The sequence below is a fragment of the Ursus arctos genome, unplaced genomic scaffold (assembly GCF_023065955.2).
Source record: "Ursus arctos isolate Adak ecotype North America unplaced genomic scaffold, UrsArc2.0 scaffold_6, whole genome shotgun sequence".
Classification (NCBI taxonomy): domain Eukaryota; kingdom Metazoa; phylum Chordata; class Mammalia; order Carnivora; family Ursidae; genus Ursus; species Ursus arctos.
The window spans coordinates 46,164,461-46,184,908 of NW_026623078.1; positions in this window are offsets into that span (position 1 = coordinate 46,164,461).

Genomic DNA, 20,448 nt, shown 5'->3' on the forward strand with positions numbered 1-20,448 from the left:
TATATTGCTATAGAAGTAAATTGGGATCCAACTTTAGTATTTTCCAATTCTACGAATGTGTGCCCCGTTGTCCCAAGATGATTTATGAACATTATCTTTACCCACTAATTTGAAATGTTATCTTATTAAAGGCTTCTGCCATTAATAGGAACCAAGAAAAATGTTTCCTATCAATATATGAAATAAAGATTTTAAAATCTGAATGTCATTTTCATAAAAGCTGCCTTCTCTTTCTCCCCATAAATCTTAAAGTAAGCAATTTTATCTTGATGCTGTGATGTATCAATCTATAAAAGGGACATGGAGATCAATTTTGATAACCACATTATCCATGATCAAATTCTGAAAACATCACAAGTAGCTGTTAATACCGGAAGCATGAAAAATGTGGTTGTGTTTACGTTTTTATTAAAGTACTACTATATCGTCTTGTCCCTCTCCAAAATTCTGCAATTCTCTGAAAGAATTACATAAGAATCTACACAAACGACCCTGAGATTATGTCAAAGTCGAGTCTGGTGAGAGAAGAAACCCTTCTTTGGGACATCTGTCCTTCGGCAGCTGGAATTAGGTAATGCAAAACATAAAGGCAGATTACCAAGGGTCATTCTAGATCTGTACTGTCCAACACACACACTGTATTGTGCGTACTGGACCATATGGTAACCACTGGCCACATGTGGCTACGGAGCACTTTTCTGCATCAAGATCTATGATTCTGTACATATTTCAATTTTGTAATCAAGGTCTCCAACTGGATATAAGAAAAGCTTATCTTATAAATTTATAACCCACATTTTTGCACATAATTTACTCTGAGCATTTTCTCTCAGCATGTAAATATATTTCCTTAGTGTCTAAAACATTCAATTCTGTAATCAATGGTGAACTAAAAAGAGAGATAAAATCATATATTTATGTACTCTGTTTTGACAGTTTTATTTTGAGGTACATCGATTTTTTTTCATGTATTTATTTAATACTTATTTAATGAGTATAAGGCAAGATGCTCTAAAGGAAACAAACATCCATAAGCATAGGCCCTGTTCCCAAGTAACATCTCTGTGAAGTTTTCCAGCTTCCGTGGCCAGAGTTACGCCTGAAGTAGATTTAATTACTCCACTCTTACAGCACACTGTCCTTTTTCTGTTTACATTTCTGTTTCCTTCTTAGACTGTAATCTCCTTGACAGAGAAATTACCTTATTCATCTTCGAACCCAATACTTAACCTACAAGAGAGGCACACTGAAGACTTGGCAGATGACCATTACCATCACCGATAAGGAAGAGATGAACAAGGGCCCCAGATGCGATACTCTGAGAAGAACACACCATCTACAATGCAGCATTTTTGCCAAGAATGCATAACCTCAGTCTTTCATGAGGAAACATCAGACAAGTACAAAATGATGAACATTCTGCTAAGGATGTGGGACATGGGAGGATTACACTCTCACCAAATGTCAATGTCCTAAAAGACAAAGGCAGGCTGTGGAAATGTTCCATATTAAAGAAGGCTAAAGAGACATGGCAGTTAAATGCAATACCTTACCCTAGACTGGATCTTTTATTGGAGCACAAAAAACGCTATCAAGGACATTATTAGGTCAATGAACAAAATTGGAATATAAATGATGAAGTATTACATCAGTGTTAATTTATCAATTTGATAACTTCATGTGGTTCCATAAAAAAGTACCCCTATTCCTAGGAAATATACATGGAAATATTTAAGAATAATAATAACAACATATATGATATAATAATATAATAATATATAACATATATGCTACATATATGTAACTTCAAATGGTTCAGTAAAAAAGTACACATACACATACAAATGCACACACATGCAAACATACACAGAGCAAACGCCAAAGCAAACGGAATCAAATGTTAGCAATAGATGAACCTGGGTGAAGAGGATCATATGTTCCTTGTACTGTTTCTGTATTTCCAGCTTTGAAATTATTTCCAAATGAAGCATTTTTTTAAAAGATGAAAAAAATATGTATTTAAAAAAATGCTCAACTTCACTACGATTCAAAGGAACACAAATTAAAACAATGAGAAAGCATTATTCACTATTGGCAAAAATTTTAAAGCAAGGGTATAAAAACCTAATACTGTCTCTCACATTTTTAATTTAAAAATTAATTTATGTCATTGTATGTTTTTCTACTAATAGAAAATCTATATGCATTTCTTTTCTGTTGGCTAGAGTTTTAGATGGGATAATTACCACAGCTGCACATATATACATGGACATGTGGGGCTTTTACAAAGCTCCTTAAAAGGGGAACAAACCTTTAGGGAAAGCGTTTTTGCCCTTCAGCCTTTCCAAAAGTTGTTGGAAGCCAAAAACTGTATATAACGACTTATTGCAAAGAAAGAAAGACATCTATATTCCAGATAACTTAATTTATCCTCCAGACAAGCCATAGACTGCCTACATTGGTACTTCTTTTATGTGAGAGAAAAATTAATTTCTATCTTGTGTAAGTCACCCTCACCCCTGTTGCCTGCTGCTTAATGCAATTCCCAAAGCAAATTGCCAGAATACATGTATATTTTTTAATTGAAACTGTTTTCATAAGGCAGACTTGGCAACACAGAGCTAGCTGGGAGTTCAAACGTGGCCCAAAGCTCAATGATTATTCCCACTGTTCCGGGCAAATTCAGCATTTCTGGAGCAAAATGTGCAAACGCGAAGAGCAGGGATAGGGTCAAGAACACTTTTGTGATTTAGAATCCTGGTTCCATTCCTAGGCACGTATTTTAGAGAAGCTTCCTTGAGACCAATAAGAAGAAAAGAAATACATGGAGCCCCAAATTATCAGAGAAGGAATGTATTTTTAAACCAATGGTACTGGGGAAAATGGCTAATTAGGTATATCGGCCATACTGGCCATTTAACACTGTTGCCGCACAGCTCAGAATTAAATAAACGTTTAAAGGACTCAAAAGTTAATTACATAAGATGAAACCTTATAAAAGCTATGAGGAAGAAAAGGTGAATATTTAATTGATCTCAAATTGGGAAAAGGCTTTCAAAATATAAAAGCAAATTACAAAGATAAATACTGTTAAAATGGACCACATAAATGTAATTATGTTTGTTGTAAAGCAGAAACTTAAGAGGCAAGTCACAAATTAGAGAAAAATGTTTTCAGCAAATACATTTGTTCAACAAAAATTTATTGACCGTCTCTTACCTGTAAGACACTACCGTAACTCCTGGGCATGCAGTGGTGAATGACGTACGTAGCAGGGCGTCTGCGCACATGGAGTCTACAAGCGAGCAGGAGAGGCAGACACAAGTAGTACTCATTACCCAGTCAAGTGTGTACTTACGATGGTGATCGGTGCTACAGAGGAGAAGTAGGAGATGTAGCAAATGGAGAAGTGATTCTGCATCTTGCAGGCTATCTAAAAAGAAAAAAAAATACTGTAATTTCTATAATAATAACAAAGCAATAAATATGTGAGAATTTTAAAAGACAATAAAAGTTTGAGGTACCCTCCTTTCTAATAATAAAAAATACATTTTTCTATAATATTATCTAGATAAAAAGGAAATGTTTCTGAAAATTATTTCAATGCTTCAGTTACTTTTGGAATATAGATCTAGACATATTCTGATAAATGACTGAACTTTTCGCTCCATGGTATTTATCACAAACACTGTATTCATTAGATTCTGCTAATTATCAGAATGAGAAGGATTTCCAAAAACTGGTGATCTGAAGAAACATTACTCTTTCATTCCATTAGGCTAAGCCTACAAGTATGTTAAACTGCACAAAACTGTCTCTGATACAAATATAGTCTCAAAAAGACTATTTTAAAATTTTGCTTCTGTAGGTTGAAAGTAAAAGAGCACAATGAGCTATGATTCAACCCAGATTTTGACTGTGATGTTCTTTGTTAAAAAGATAAACATATTGTTTCAGTGCCCATTACAGCTAACAGTCAAAATAGATGCTCTCAACTCTTTGCTCAGCAGGCTAGCTATTCCCAAAACAATGTCAAGAAAATGCTTCAATAGGAAATTTGGAGTTTTCAGTTTCAAGTGATATGTAGCTGTTCCTTGGAGAACTGGCCAAGTCCAAGTCTTGAGAAGAGTAGCCACAAGGTGAGTCTGGGACATCTTGTGCCAGAACCCAGGACACATTTAAGAAGAGTGGGCACATGTCAAACACAGAAGCCAGCTGGAAAGGCTCCCACTGGCCAAACCTTGGGTAATTGGAACATCAAAAAGAATAATGGCTGCAATCACCGTAATACCTTGACAAAGTAAAATCCAACTGCTCACTAAAAATATCTGTGAAGACTCGAAAAAGCCAATATCAACACTAAGAACCAATAAAGAAAAAAATTCATATGAACAGAACTATGAAGCTAATACATGAAATACACTGGTTGCTAACACATGCTTCTATAGCTGAGAAAGATAATCTTCCAATCTAAAGGACACCAAAAAAAAGTTATAAAGTATGCCCAAAATATAGTAGTTTGAAAATTTTTAAATTTCTGTCAGGAAGAAAATGGTCATTTATATTTATTTTCATCCTTTTAAAAAGTTAATAGGACCAAGACATGAAATTAATGGGTCATGAGTACAATGTAACTATTGTCTTCATATTCATGGGTGATATTTAAGGTGGAACAATTATTATTAGTTAACAGTCATTGAACACTTGCTGCTTTCTAGGCATTGTGCAAATGTCTTACATTCTTTCATTTACTCTCCACAGCAATATATGAGGTGGACCCCATTATTGTCACCTTTGTGCAGATGAAAAGCCTAAGAATCTGTAAAATGAGGAAATTTATAACTACCATAGTAATAGTAGTAGTTGTTGTTGCAATAACTACTTCAAAAGGTCATTGTGAAGATTGGAGAAAATAGTATAATACAATAAAAAATGTAGGGACTTCCAGGTAAAGGTGATAGAATAAAGTTGAATCACAGAATCCTCTCCCTCCAATACCTGACAAAATAAGCAAATAAAGATTGCAACAACTAGCCAAAAAACTACAAGAAAAGTAAAACACAGTAAAGGATATTTTTTTTTTAAGATTTTATTTATTTATTCGACAGAGATAGAGACAGCCAGCGAGAGAGGGAACACAAGCAGGGGGAGTGGGAGAGGAAGAAGCAGGCTCATAGCGGAGGAGCCTGATGTGGGGCTCGATCCCATCACATGGGGATCACGCCCTGAGCCGAAGGCAGATGCTTAACTGCTGTGCCACCCAGGTGCCCCACAGTAAAGGATATTAAATCATGTCATAAACCTTGAAAAGTTTCAGCCATGACGGGATTATAATCCCAAATCTTCTTCCAAGGAATAGTTACAAGGGAAAATACTGACTTCAACTAAATCCTGGGAATTCTCCCTTTTATCCCCAAATTTTTAGAGAAGTGAGAAAAAAGAGTAAGTAGGCAGCTCAGAGAAGCATCAAGGAAAATCAATGAGAGTAGAATTTGCTACTTTTCATTCAAGATCTTCCCAGGATCTGCAACCTAAATCACATTAGAATCACCTGGGAAGCTTTTTAAAATTATCAGTTCCAGGCTACATTCCAGATAAATTAAGTTATGATTTTTATTGGCAGGACACAGGCATTGGTTTATTTTAAAGCCCGTCAGGTATTTCTAACATGCATCCAGAGCTGAGCACCACTACACTAGTGCAACCTCTTGAAGTAACTGCATCCCGTGGCCACATGCTGAATTGGAGCTAGCAGATATCCCCCACGATAGGCATAGGATCTACTGCAATTACACCAACAAGCCCTGACACAGGATATTCACAAAGACATCAAAACATAATAGGACCTAGGTCTTCCAATAGAGGAAATATAGACTATATAAAAAAACAACTAGCAAATGGTAGATTTTAATATTACTATATCAAGTATTACATTAATGTAAATGGTCTAACAAATCAATTAAAGACAGAAATTATCAGGTGGATAAATCAAAACCTAACTATATAAAATAAACCCATTTTAAATATAAAAACATAGATAAGTTAAGGGGCGCCTGGGTGGCACAGCGGTTTGGCGTCTGCCTTCGGCTCAGGGCGTGATCCCGGTGATCTGGGATCGAGCCCCACATCAGGCTCTTCTGCTATGAGCCTGCTTCTTCCTCTCCCACTCCCCCTGCTTGTGTTCCCTCTCTCGCTGGCTGTCTCTATCTCTGTCGAATAAATAAATAAAATCTTAAAAAAAAAAAAAAAAACATAGATAAGTTAAAAGTAAAAGGAAGGGAAAGGTTATACTACATTAACACTAATGAAAAGTATATTAATATCAGACAAAATAGTCATCAGATTAAGGAATAGTACGAGATAAAGAACAATATTACACAATCATTAATGGGTCATTTCATCAAGAAGATATATCAATATGTTACATAACCTAAATATATATGAAACTAACAACACAAATTCAAAATGAATGAACAAAATCTGATGGAACTGATAGGAGAAAAAGACAATCTATAATTACAGTTGGAGACTTCAACATTCTTATTTCAATAAAGGGCAGAGGAGGTAGAAAGAAATTCAGTAAAGTTATAGAAAATCTGTAATACAATGCTACCAATCATTTGACCTAATTAACATTTATATAACATTCAACTCAACAGCAGAGTACAAATTATTTTCAAAAGTATATGAAACATTCACCAAAATAGATAATATTCTTTATTTTAATTTTAATTTTCTTTAAATTTATTTTTAAAATTTAAATTCAATTAATTAACATATAATGTATTATTTGTTTCAAGGGCACAGGTCTGTGATTCATCAGTCTTACATAATACCCAGTGCTCATTACATACAATACATATCCTCCCCAATGTCCATCACCCAGTTACCCCAACCACCCACCCTCCTTCCCTCCAGCAACCCTCAGTGTGTTTCCTAAGATTTGGAGTCTCTTATGGTTTGTCTCCCTCTCTGGTTTCATCTTGTTTCATTTTTTTCTCTCTTCCCCTATGATCCTATGCCTTGCTTCTTAAATTCCACATATCAGTGAGATCATATGATAATTGTCTTTCTCTGATTGACTTATTTCACTTCACATAATACCCTCTAGTTCCATCCACATTGCTGCAAATGGCAAGATTTCATTTTTTGATGGCAGCATAATATTCCATTGTGTATATATATATACCACATCTTCTTTATCTATTCATCTGTCAATGGACATCTGGGCTCTTTCCATAGTTTGGCTATTGTGGATATTGCTGCTATAAACATTGGGGTGCAGGTGCCCCTGTAGATCACTACCTTTGTATCTTTGGGGTAAATACCCAGTAGTGCAATTGCTGGGTCATAGGGTAAACTCTATTTTCAACTATTTGAGGAAACTCCACACTGTTTTCCAGAGTGGCTTCACCAACTTGCATTCCCACCAACAGTGTAGGAGGGTTCCCCTTTCTCTGCATCCTTGCCAACATCTGTCATTTCCTGACTTGTTAATTTTAGCTATCCTGACTGGTGTGAGGTGGTAAAATAGATAATATTCTGAGCCATTAAAAAATCCTTCAGGGGGCGCCTGGGTAGCACAGTCATTAGGCGTCTGCCTTCGGCCCAGGGCGTGATCCCGGCATTCCGGGATCTAGTCCTACATCGGGCTCCTCTCTCTGTGTTCCCTCTCTCGCTGGCTGTCTGTCACATAAATAAATAAAAAATCTTAAAAAAAAAAATCCTTCAGGTGTGCTTGGCTGGCTCAGTCAGTAAAACATGCGACTCTTAATCTCTGTATCATGAGTTCAAGCCCCATGTTGTGCACAGAGATAGAAATAACTTTAAAAAAAAATCCTTCAACAAATTTAAAAGAACCAAAATCATAAAATATGCATTCTCTGGTCATAACATAATTTAACTAAAAATCAGTAAGAGAAACAGATCTGTAAAATTTGAAAATTTGAAAATTAAGCAACATACCTCTAAATAACCCAAGAGTCAAAGAGGGATCCACAAGGGAAATTAGAAAATATTGTTAATTGAATAAAAGAAAAACAACATATTCAAATTTGTGGATGCAGCAAAAGCAGCACTTGAGAAAAGTGCATAGCATTTATATATCATTAAATTCATATATTAGGAAAGAACAAAGGTCTAAATACCATGATCTAAGCTTCCATCTTAAGAAACTAGGGAAAAAAGGAAGAGCAAATTAACCCTATAACAAGTAGGACGTAGAAAGTAAAAAAAGAAAGGGAGAGGGAAAGGAAGAGAGAGAAAAGAAACCAAATGGAACCAAAAGCTAGTTCTTTGAAAAGATCATTAAAATTGATAAACCTCTAGCCAGACTAATCAAGAAAAAAAAAAGAGAGAGGCGCCTGGGTGGCTCAGTCGTTAAGCGTCTGCCTTCGGCTCAGGGCATGATCCCGGCGTTCTGGGATCGAGCCCCACGTCAGGCTCCTCCGCTGGGAGCCTGCTTCTTCCTCTCCCACTCCCCCTGCTTGTGTTCCCTCTCTCGCTGGCTGTCTCTGTCAAATAAATAAAATAAAATCTTTAAAAAAAAAAAAGAAAAAAAAAAGAGAAGACATAAATTACAAATCTCATAAATGAAAGAAGGACCATTGTTACTGGTCCCACAGATGTTAAAATACTGATAATGGAATATGACATACAACTGTGAGCTTACAGAGTCAATAACTTAGATGAAATGGACTTATAGGGAGCATTGAGTCAATGTAAATGTTCAACCAAGACTAAACCACTGTGTGGGTTATAGTTTCAAACATATTGTTAGTAATGCTGATAATATAAAAAATAGTATCACTAATAAAAACAAAATGTGAGGAAAGGGAAGTGATAGAAAGTATAAAGATGCTAATTTCCTTATTTTTATAGAAGAGTTAATCACAGAATCTGAAACTGAACGACATGTTTAGAAAATATAAAAACTTCAATTCTTAATGACTTCTGTAATATTCCCTTCTTTAAATCTTAGATCTTTTAAAAGCTAACATCTTGTGGGGTGGGAAACTTATTTTCTAAATTTCAAGACGTCCTTATGCTCTATTTTTCCTCTCTCATTAAGTTCAATAAAATTACAGTTATTTTTATTTAAAACCATATCTTAAAAATATCCTTTTTTCCCCTAGTCTCTAAACCTACAACCACAAAACTCACTACAAAATTATAGTAATCAAGACAGCCTAGTACTGGCATAGGGATCAAGGTATAAATCATATAAATCAATATAAAAATAAATGGAAAAGAGCTAAGATCCAGAAATAAACCCTTATACTAATAGTCAGTTGATTTTCAAGAGGGTGCCAAAATAGTTCAGTGGGGAAAAAAATAGATTCTTCAATGATGTTCTCAGACAACTGGATATTCACATGCAAAAGAATAAAATTCAACACCTTCCGTACACCATACATAAAAATACATACATTAAAAGATAACTCAAAATTGACCATAGACAGAAATGTGGTGCCAAAACTACAAAACTCTTAGAAGAAAATATAGGAGTGATTCTTTACGACTTTAGGTTAAACAAAGCTGTCTATGTCTAAAAAACACAGGCAACAAAAAAAAAATTAGATAAATTGGATTTCATCAAAATTAAAGACTTATGTACTTCTAAATACCATCAAGAAAGTGAAAACACAGTCTATAATGGGAGAAAATATTTACAAATTGTATATCTGATAAGGGACTTATATATAGAATATATAAAGAAATTTCATAACCAAGTAATAAAAAGACTAATAACCAATTTTAAAAATAGGCAAAGAATCTACATAGATATTTCTTCAAAGAAGAAATGCAAATGGCCAATAAGATATCCAATAAGGGGTTAATATCCAAAATAGATGAAGAACTTATACAACTCAATGCCAAAAAACAAAACAACAAAACCAAATAATCCAATTAAAAATGAGCAGAGGACCTGAACAGACATTTTCCCAAAGAAGACATACAAATGGCCAACAGACATATGAGAAATGCTCAACAGCACTAATCATCTGGGAAATGCAAATCAAAACCACAGTGAGATATCACCTTACACCTGTCAGAGTGGCTAATATCAAAAAGACAAGATATAAGTGTTGGTGAGGATGGGGGGGGGGGGGAAGGAACCCTTGTGCACTATTGGTGGGAATGCAAATTGGTGCAACCACTGTGGAAAATAGTATGGAGATTCTCCCAAATATTAAAAATAGAATTACCATATGATCCAATAATTCCACTACTGGGTATCTACCCCCCCCAAAAATGAAAACACAAATTCAAAAAGATATACACACCCTTATGTTTATTGCAGCATATTTATAACAGCCAAGATATGGAAGCAACCCAAGTGTCCATCTATATCTATATCTATCTATCTATCTATATATATATACACACACATATATATAATATATATCCATATATATATATCACATATATTCTATGAGAATATATATAGGTGTGTGTCTGTGTGTGTCTGTGTGTGTGTGTATATATATATATATATATATATATATATATATATATATATATATATAATGTAATATTATTCAGCCATAAGAAAGAACTGGGATCTTGCCATTTCTAACAACATGGATGGACATAGAGGGTATAATGCTAAATGAAATAAGTCAGACAAAGACAAATACCATATGATTTTTTTTAAAGATTTTATTTATTTATTTCAGAGAGAGAGAAGGAGCACAAGCATGAGTTGAGGGAGGAGCAGAGGGAGAAGCAGACTCCCCACTGAGCAGGGAGCCTGATGCAGGATTTGATCCCAGGACCCTGGGATCATGACCTAAGCAGAAGGCAGACACTTAACCAACCAAGCCACCCCAGGTGCCCCAATACCATATGATTTCACTCATATGTGGAATTTAAGAGACAAAACAAATGAACAAAGAAAAAAGAGACAAGCAAACAAACAAAAACAGACTCAAATACAGAGAACAAACTGGTGGATGCCAGGAGGAAGTGGGTGGACAGATGAGTGAAACAGATAAAGGGGATTAAGAGTACAGTTTTGCGATGAGCACCGAGTAATGTATAGAATTGCTGAATCATTATATTATACACCTGAAACAAATATAATACTACATGTTAATTATACTTCAGTTTTAAAAAATACAGAAAAAAAGACAAATGGCCAATAAGAACATGAAAAGATGCTCATTATTAGCAATCAGGCAAATGGAAATCAAAACCCCTATAAGCTATCATTTTTTTCCCACTAGGATGGCTAAAATCAATAAAGTCAGAAAATAACAAATGTTGTGGGGCGCCTAGGTGGCTTAGCTGGTTAAGCGTCTGCCTTTGGCTCAGGTCATGATCCCAGGGCCCTGGGACCAACTGAGTGGTGCTCCCTGCTCAGCGCGGAGTCTGCTCCCCCCCCGCCCCTCCCCCGACTCTCTCAATAAATAAAATCTTAAACAGAAATAAGAAAATAACAAATGTGGCAAAGGATGTGGAGATACTGAAGTCCTAATACACTGTTAGTGGGAATGTAAAATGGTATAGCCACTTTGCAAAATAGTGTGGAAGTTCTCCAAAAGTTTAAACATACTGTTAGAATATGATGCAGCAATTCAACTCCTAGGTGTATACTCAGGAGAAATACAAACAGATGTCTACACAAAAATTTGTACAGAAATGTTTAAAGGAGCATTATTCATAATAGCCAAAAAGTGGAAATAACCCAAATGTCTATCAATTGATGAATGGGTAAATCAAATTGGTAGATCCACACAATGGACTATTACTCAGCAATAAAAAGAATAAAATACTAATACAGGTTACAACATGAATGAACCTTGAAAACATTATGCTAAGTGAAAGGTCAATCACAAAAGACCACACATTGCATGATTCCATTTATATGACATGTTGAGACAAGGCAAGTCTATGGAGACAGAAAGTAGATGACTGATTGCCGAGGGCTGGGGGGATTGAGAAGAAATGGAGAGTGACTGCTAATGTGCACGGAGTTTCTTTTTGGGGTGATAAAAATGCTCTAGAATTGATTGTGGTAATGACTCCACAAATCTGTGAATATACTAAAAATGACTGAATTGCACACTTTAAATAGGTGAATTATATGGTATGTAAATTATATCCCATTAAAGCTATCTAAAAAAGGAGGATTAGGAAAATAAATTGTAGTCATATCCATTAAAAAAATTTTTTCACATTAATGCCAACCTCATCTGTCTTACAAATCTATAGGCAAGTTTCTCGGTTTCAAGTAATTTGATCCATTCAAAATATCCCTAAATAAAATGGTTTAGAGTTGGCCCAGCTATAACCAAATAGGCCAATGAATAGAATGCCTATTAAAAGCCAAACTGTGTATGGGAACTTGGCATGTGATACAAGTAGTAATAAAAATCAGTTGGGATAGGGGAAGGGGATGAATAATTCAATAAATTAATGTAGTTATCCATATGGAAGAAAATAAAATTAGATCCTTCCCTTCTAGTACATACAAATACAGATTCCAACTAGATTAAAGGCCTAATATTAAAAACTTTTGTTCTGCAAAAGTTATTACAAGCAACATGAAAAGATAAGCCATCTCTTTATAGATACTCTAGAGAAAATAAAGCACATATACACTCCAGCATATTTTATAATATAAAAAATTGGAAACAACCAATATTCATCAGAAGAATACAAACACTGTAGTTTATTCATGCAACAGAAATCTACACAAGCGCTAAATATAGCAATATGGATAAACCTCTAAAACATAATGTTGTGCTAAAAAGTAAATTTCAAAAAGGTATGTAAATATTATACCAATTATAAAAAGTTTAAAAACATAAAAAATATATCATTAATGAATACATACAAAGTAGAAGTATATAAACAGACACAAAAAGAATATGTACCATTTTGAAGATAGTGATTATCATGAGAAAAAGGGAAAGAGGGAACAAGATGGAGGGGTAGGGCTTTAACTTACCTGGAACTTTTGTTTAGTAAAAAAAATTTGAAGCAAATATGGTAAAATCTGCTCAATGAATATACAGGGGTCAGTTAATTATTTTCTGTATGTTTGATATATTTCATAATGTAAAAAAAAAATTAAATAGTGCCCAAATTAAAAATTTAAGACACACAAAGATTCTATTTTTATAAGATTATTTGTCTTCATGTCTACTATACATGTAAATGTATATATATATATATATATATATATATATATATATATATGCGTTCTACCTCTACCTATCAGATAGCTAAATAGATAATCTAGAAAAATAGACCTAGAAAATGTTCACCTAATATTAACACATTTTATCATATAACACTGGCATTTTTTTTTATTATACTTCTCAAGTTTTGATGGAACTTCTAATAACGAATATGTATTCATTTTTTTTTTCTAGAAGTCAAAGAACTTTGCTTTATTTTTTTCCATATTTTATTCAGATTTCCTTAATTTTTACTCTTTACCTAATGTCCATTTCCTGTTCCAGGATCCCATCCAGGATACCACATTCCATTTAGTTGTCATGTCTCCTTAAGATCCTCTTGGCTGTGACAGTTTTCAGACTTTCCTATTTTTGATGACTTTGACAGTTTTGAGGAGTACTGGTCAGATACTTTGTAAAATGTCCCTGTGTGTATCTCTGATGTGTATCTCACGATCACCCTAGGCTTACGGATTTTGAGGAGGAAGACGGTAAGTTACCATGATCATTACATCCCATAAAAGGTACATACTTGTAACATAACTTATCACTGTTGATACTGACCTTAATCACCTGGTTGAGGTGGTGTTTGTCATGTTTCTCCACTATAAAGTTCTTCATTCACTCAATTGTTGATCTCAGCATGGACTCAGGGACATTTGTTTTTCACCTCAGGTTATAATCCATTACTACTGTATTTTATTGCTCAAATTTTTCCAGCTTTGACCACTGGAAGCTGTTTCAATTGGTCCCTGTGTTCATCTGACATACCTCCCTTCAGTGTGTGTTTTTTGTTTTGTTTTGTTATCAATTTTTCAAAGCAATATGCAAAAAGGTTAATATATTAATAATGAGAGAGATGTTAATAGATCTATTAATAGTGCTTAGTACTGGGGTGCCTGAGTGGCTCAGTCGGTTAAGCACCTGCCTTTGGCTCCGGTCATGATCTCAGGGTCCTGGGATCAAGCTCCGCACTGGGCTCCTTGCTCCGCAGGGAACCTAGTTCTCCCTCTCCCTCTGCCTACCACTCCCCCTGCTTGTTCACTTGCTCTCTTACTCTCTCAAATAAATAGATAAAACGTTTTAAAAAAAAATAGTGCTTAGTACAGTATTGAGCACAAAGACCTTATTCATAAGCAAAATTACTGATATACCTTGGTGAGAATATTAGCTCAGTAATATTATTAAAAAGTCCTACCTTATTTTTTGAATTTTCCAAATTAGAAACCATTGACTGATCTATGATATTAATAGGAGCTAGCCTTTGTGGAGCACTCACTATGTCAGGTATCCTGCTAAGCACCTAACATGTACTGCTCCATTAATCCTCACGACGACCCTGTGGCTAACCCCTGAAGAACATAAGGCTTAGTTTCATCACTCTAGGAGTCAAGGATAGTGCTTCTCAAAGTGCGGCTTTGAAAGAGGACTTGACTTCCATTTTTACCTTAGTCTAAGTTCCTCCTGACTTATCTTTTAACTCAGGCAAAAGACCCGGCAGGCAAAGCATCCCCTGATGGGAACCGAAACCACCCCTTAAGCAGTAAGGACTGCCCAGATGCCAGCAAGACCCGCCACGGACAACTCTAAGACGACGATTGACCTGACCGTGTACAGCCCACCCACACATACCCACCGACCTTTGTCCCACATTTCCTTACATAAACCTAACAGTATTTTCAGCACTTTGGAGACACTCTTTGGGGTATTAGTCTGCTGTCTTCCGGGTGCCCACCTCAGTGATACACCCCTTTCTTGTCTCACCGCCTCTCTCTGCCACTGGACTCTCTCTAGCCACTGCTAGCGGTGAGTGGCTGAACCTGGTCCGCGTGGGAGCCCTGGAGTCACCTGCTCCTGCATCCTCGGGCCCTGGCTACAGTCCCTAGATCAGCAGCATCAGTATCTCCAGAGAATTTGTTATAAATGTATGTTCTTGCCTCTCACTCCAGACTTCCTGAATCAGAAACTCGGGCTGGGGCCTAGAAAGCCATGTCTTCACGTGCCCTCTAGGTGACTCTGATGCACGCCAACCCTCAAGAGTGTGGTTAAGCTGGGCTTTAAATTTAGATGTGAAACCTCAGAGCCCACCAAAGCCCATGTGCTTCATCACTTAATGATACTCCCTCCTTAATATACAAAGAAAGCCAGTTATAGGTGAGTTCTCAAAAACCGATCATAAAAGACATAGGAGTCTGGGGCAGTTCCATCCTATCCCCCTTGGCTTGTAGCGCTTGACCAAATAATTTTAAGTTCTAAATATACCACTAGAGGGAGTCCTTATATCCCCTCAAATATTGAATTACAAAGTAGAAAATACACAAAATCAAATAATAAACAAAACCCTTTGCTAGAGAGAGGGATTGTTGTTTTTATCTGTGTATCAGCATTAAAACAATTTGCTAAAACTAACATGGAACAGCTACATCTGAAGTTATATTGTTTAGCCATAAACAATGGCAAATAAATACAATATATCATGGTTGTTCACTTAACAACTTTCTTCATTTCTAAAATGGGACGGGGTGGGGGGGGGGTGGAGAAAGCTAAGATTAAGAAAAGAATAACATTTGATGTCTGGGTGGCTCAGTTGGTTAAGCGTCTGTCTGCCTTCGGCTCAGGTCATGATCCCAGGGTCCTGGGATTGAGTCCTGCATCAGGTTCCCGGTCAGCGGGGAGCCTGCTTCTCCTGCCTGCTGCTCCCCCTGCTTGTGTTCTCTCTCTCTCTCTCTGACAAATAAATAAATAAATAAATAAATAAATAAATAAATAAATAAAATATTTAAAAAAAACACATATGGATGTTCATATTTAAAACAAAATAACATAAATAAAGTAATCTAATTTAAACTATATCATCACCTCAAAAACCAATCCAGCTATGTGTATAGCTGGCTCCTTCTACCTTATGCAGGGCACTTGGGTTATAGAATCCATCCAGCACGTGCTACGTGACAAGTTCTCAGCAAAGTGTGCTGAGTAAATGAGTGAAGGAAGTTAATGGAACTCTTTGCCTCCACTGGACCTTTCTTAAACCAACCTAAATAAATCGGAAGTCATTCAATGTTATGCAAACCAAGATTTGCCATTTTCAGTATAAAGATACAAATACATAGTAGTTTAGGAAAAGTCAGTGAAAAGTCAGGTTGTACTGCTTGTAGCCTGGAACAATAATTCCCAGAGATTCTGGAATGCTACACCTATGACTGACTGATCACTGACACACACTCTCCTTATTCCAAATATGGAATGGCATTCATTGACTACTTAAAGTAATTTATTTAATGTTTCCATTTGTTTAAGAACTTTCCAAAAAATCATAATGTATGCGGCGTGTGTGTGTAAGAAAGAGATCTATCTATGTCTAGAGAGAGAGATCCTGGCACAGTGGAAAGAGCCCTGGAAAGAGAAGACGAAAGACTTAATTCCAGCTCCTCTATTATTTCATCATGTGACCATGGCCAAAGCAGTTGGCCTTCTCAGGCCCCCAGCTCCTCTTCTATGGGATGATGTATACTAGGAGAAAGTATAGCCTATGCAAAAGTACCTCCAGGCAGTGAAAAGATTTAACAACAATTATGTCGATACATGTTTTGAAATGTCTGTTAACAAGAGAGTAAGACCAAAGAAGGGCCCAGGGCTCAGGAGGAGGGTTCCTAGAACATATTCATTCCATACGTTAGGTGGAGGCTGAAACAGTACAATTCAATACATATTTGTTCAAAAATTTTACAAGAGGCATTTGCTAAAAGATTTAAAATGTATATGATGAATAAATAGTTGTTGCTATATAAATATCTTCACATCAATACTAAGATAAGGATTGTGATCCTTTATTTGTATCAGCTTGACTGGGCCATGGGATGCCCAGACTTTGGCCAAACATTACGCTGGGTGTGTTTGTGAGGACGCTTTAGAATGAGATTAACATTTGAATTGCCGACTGAGTAAAACAGATTGTCCTCCTGACTGTAGATAAGCCTCATCCCATCAATCTAAGACCTGACAAGAACAAACAATCTGAGGGAGAAGTATATTGCTGGTATATTGCTTTTTTCCCAGCCTTTAGACTCAGCCAGAAACACCAGCTCTTCTTGCATCTTGCGTCTGCCAGCTTTTGGACTGGAATTCATACCATCGGCTCTCCTGGGTCTCCAGCTTGCTGACTGCATATCTCGGGATTTGGCCTCCATTATCACATGAGCCAATTCTTTATAATAAACCATATGGATGGATAGATAATAAAAACGTGTGTATACACACACACACACACACACACACACACACACTATATTAGTATATATACATATACACTAGTCATTCTGTTTCTCTGAAAAATTCTAATGCAACGACCAAATACTTAGCATGGCTAAAATGCCTAACATGACCTGACCTCTCCCTACGACTTCAACTACATCACATATGATGCCCACCACCTCCACTCCAGCGTCACTGATTTTCTTCCATTTCCTCAAACATACCATGCTCTCGCTGTCATGGGGTTTTTACTCACTCATTTTTTCATTGACAAATTCAACTAATTACTGAGTTCCTACTATGAATCAAAGACTTTGGTGCTGCGGAGAATATAATGTGAACAAGATAGCAAAGTGCCTAGTTTCATGCAGAATATATTCTAGTCATGGGAGACAGAAATAGTCTATCAACAAATAGGTTAACTTCAGGGAGTGATATGTGCTTCAAAGGAAACAAAACAGAATGATATGCTAATAATTATGTGATCAGAGAAAACCTCACTCCATGCCTGCAGAATTCTATGGGATAAGAAGGGGCCAACCATGTGTAGATCTGAGGGAAAAGTGTTCTAGGTAAAGAAAATAATAAACACAAGACGGATTCTAAAATGAGCCTGATACATGCTAGGAAGAGAAAGAAAGATATTGTACCTGTAACATAGTGGGGCAGTGAAAGTGGATGGGTAGGCAAGAATGAGATACAGCCTTCACGGCCAGAGTAAAGATTTAAAATTTAAGCATAGTGGGAGTCTGTCTAGATCCATTTAAGCTACTATAGCAAACAAAACCCCACAAGAACAAAAAACAAAACAAAACAAAACAAAACACTACCATAAACCGGGTAGCTTATAAAAAAACACTTCTGAAGGTGGTAGCTGATTCAGGGTCCAGTGAGAGCCTCTTACTAAGAAAGTACCCCCCCCCCCCCCCGCAAGGCCCCACCTCCTAATTCCATCACATCAGGGGGTAGGCCTTCAACATATAAATTTTGGGGAGACGTAAACATTCAGATGATTCAGGAGAGGCTTTGAAAGGCTGGCATGCTCTGATCTACATTTTTTATTTTGCATTGCAATGTGTAACTGTGGATGTGAGAGACCAACTAGGAGGGTTTGCAGTAAAGGTGAATGATGATAGTAGCCTGGATTACGGTGATGCAGAAGAAATGAAAACGGAACAATTCAGGATATGTTTTGGACGTGGAACAGATGGAAACTGTCAGTGTGCCTGGGGAAAGGAAAGGATGATTCCAAGGTTTTTGACTTGAATAATCAGCTGGAGGGTCGTTCCATTTTCTGAGACATGGAAGTTAGGGTAGATGGGAATGGGGTTGGGGGTGGGAGGGCAGGAATTTGCCCATACTGTCCCTCTCTCTGGACTGGTTTTCCCTCCTTCTTCACCTAGTTAACCCCTCCCCAATCGTTGGATCTCCGATCAAATGTCACTTTCTCAATGAAGTACTTTCCCCAACTACTTCAAACCAAACTTCTATATTAAGTATATGCTATCTTGGCACCATGTGCTTCTCCTTAGTACCTGTGTTACACCGCAAAAGTGGTCACTACCCTGTTGCCTCTGTTGCCCTTGCTGACAGCCTTCCCACCCCTAGATTTGTGAGCGAGGCCATCTTAGCTCCTTCGGCCACCAGCTGACCCACAGTGGACCAGAAAGATACAAAAGAGCCCATTTGAGCAGACCAAAACCTGAGAGCCACTCAGCCCACTCACAGAGTCATGAGTTAGCTAAAGGACTGTTACAAGCCACTAGGTTTTGCCATGGTTTGTTACATAGCCAACGTAGATACAGCAGCACATACCTCAATTATAATTTCACGTGTTTGATTAGTGTCTATCCCTCTGAGAAGACTGTGAGCTCTACCAGAGCAAAGACTCTTCCGATTTTAGTTTACCACTCCATGCTCAGAGCCCAGCGTAACACCTGGAATACAACAGGCATTCAATAGGTAACTTGCTGAATGAATGCAAGGGGAAGAAGAGAGGAATACACTGTAACCTAAGAGAATAGGGAGTTCTCTAAGACAGGTAACACAGGGCAGGGGACATCCGTTTGTCCAGAACAAACTTTCATCAGCATAAGGCATTGGGGAATACAAGACCAATTTACATTTCCTCTCCCTCCAAGAGCTTGGTCTAGACTAGGGGCGTCAGTACAAAATCGGGAAAATACGCTACCAAGGAAGAGGCCCCTAACGCTGTCAGGAAGACAGCAATGTGAGAGTTGTCGAGAGGTTTCTTGAGAGAGAGAAAGCTTGAATTGAGTACTAACAGTGTTCACCTGGAAGAGCAGCACCAGGCTAGGCCAAAAGAGCCCAAAGAACATGGGTTCAAAGGCAAAAGAAAAGTCTCCTGTTTGATATTTATATCAGGGCACACTGTTCAACAGTGTAAGTGGTTTGTCACCTCATCCAACTCTGAGGTCCCTCAGGATGAAGAAGGTCCTTTCTTCTTATCTTTGTGTGAGTCCAGTGTCTTAACACGATTTTTCCAGAAAATAGGAACTCAACAAATATTTGCTGAAAAAATGAAAAGTTAAAGATGAGACAGTAAGCATTGCTCCTACCAAAGGCAGCTGCCAAAGAGCCCACGTTTTCGGATTCAACACAGGGAGGCGGACAGGTTGAGCAGACGTCCCCCGGCTAAACGGCGGGCGCCGCAGCAGTTCTTGCCCCCACTGGCCTTTAGTTTTACGTTTCCCTCCTAGATACTGGTTGATTGGCTTCTCGCCTCCTTGGCTCACAGTCCAGGCTGGAAGGACTGACTGCAGGCGGCGTTCGGTCAGAGCGGCTCTCCACGAGGATGAAGGGCCCGGCAGCGGGCACACTGGGCAGGAAAGCACGCGCGAGGCGAACGCGCCGGCGGGTCTCGGGGTGGGCGCCGCGGCCCCCGGCTTTCCCTCGCCGCACTCCCGCCGACTCCGGCCTTTGAGCGCGGGGACGCGCCGCGTTGCCGTAGAAACGCCGGGGCCGGCGCGGCGGCGCGCGGGGCGGG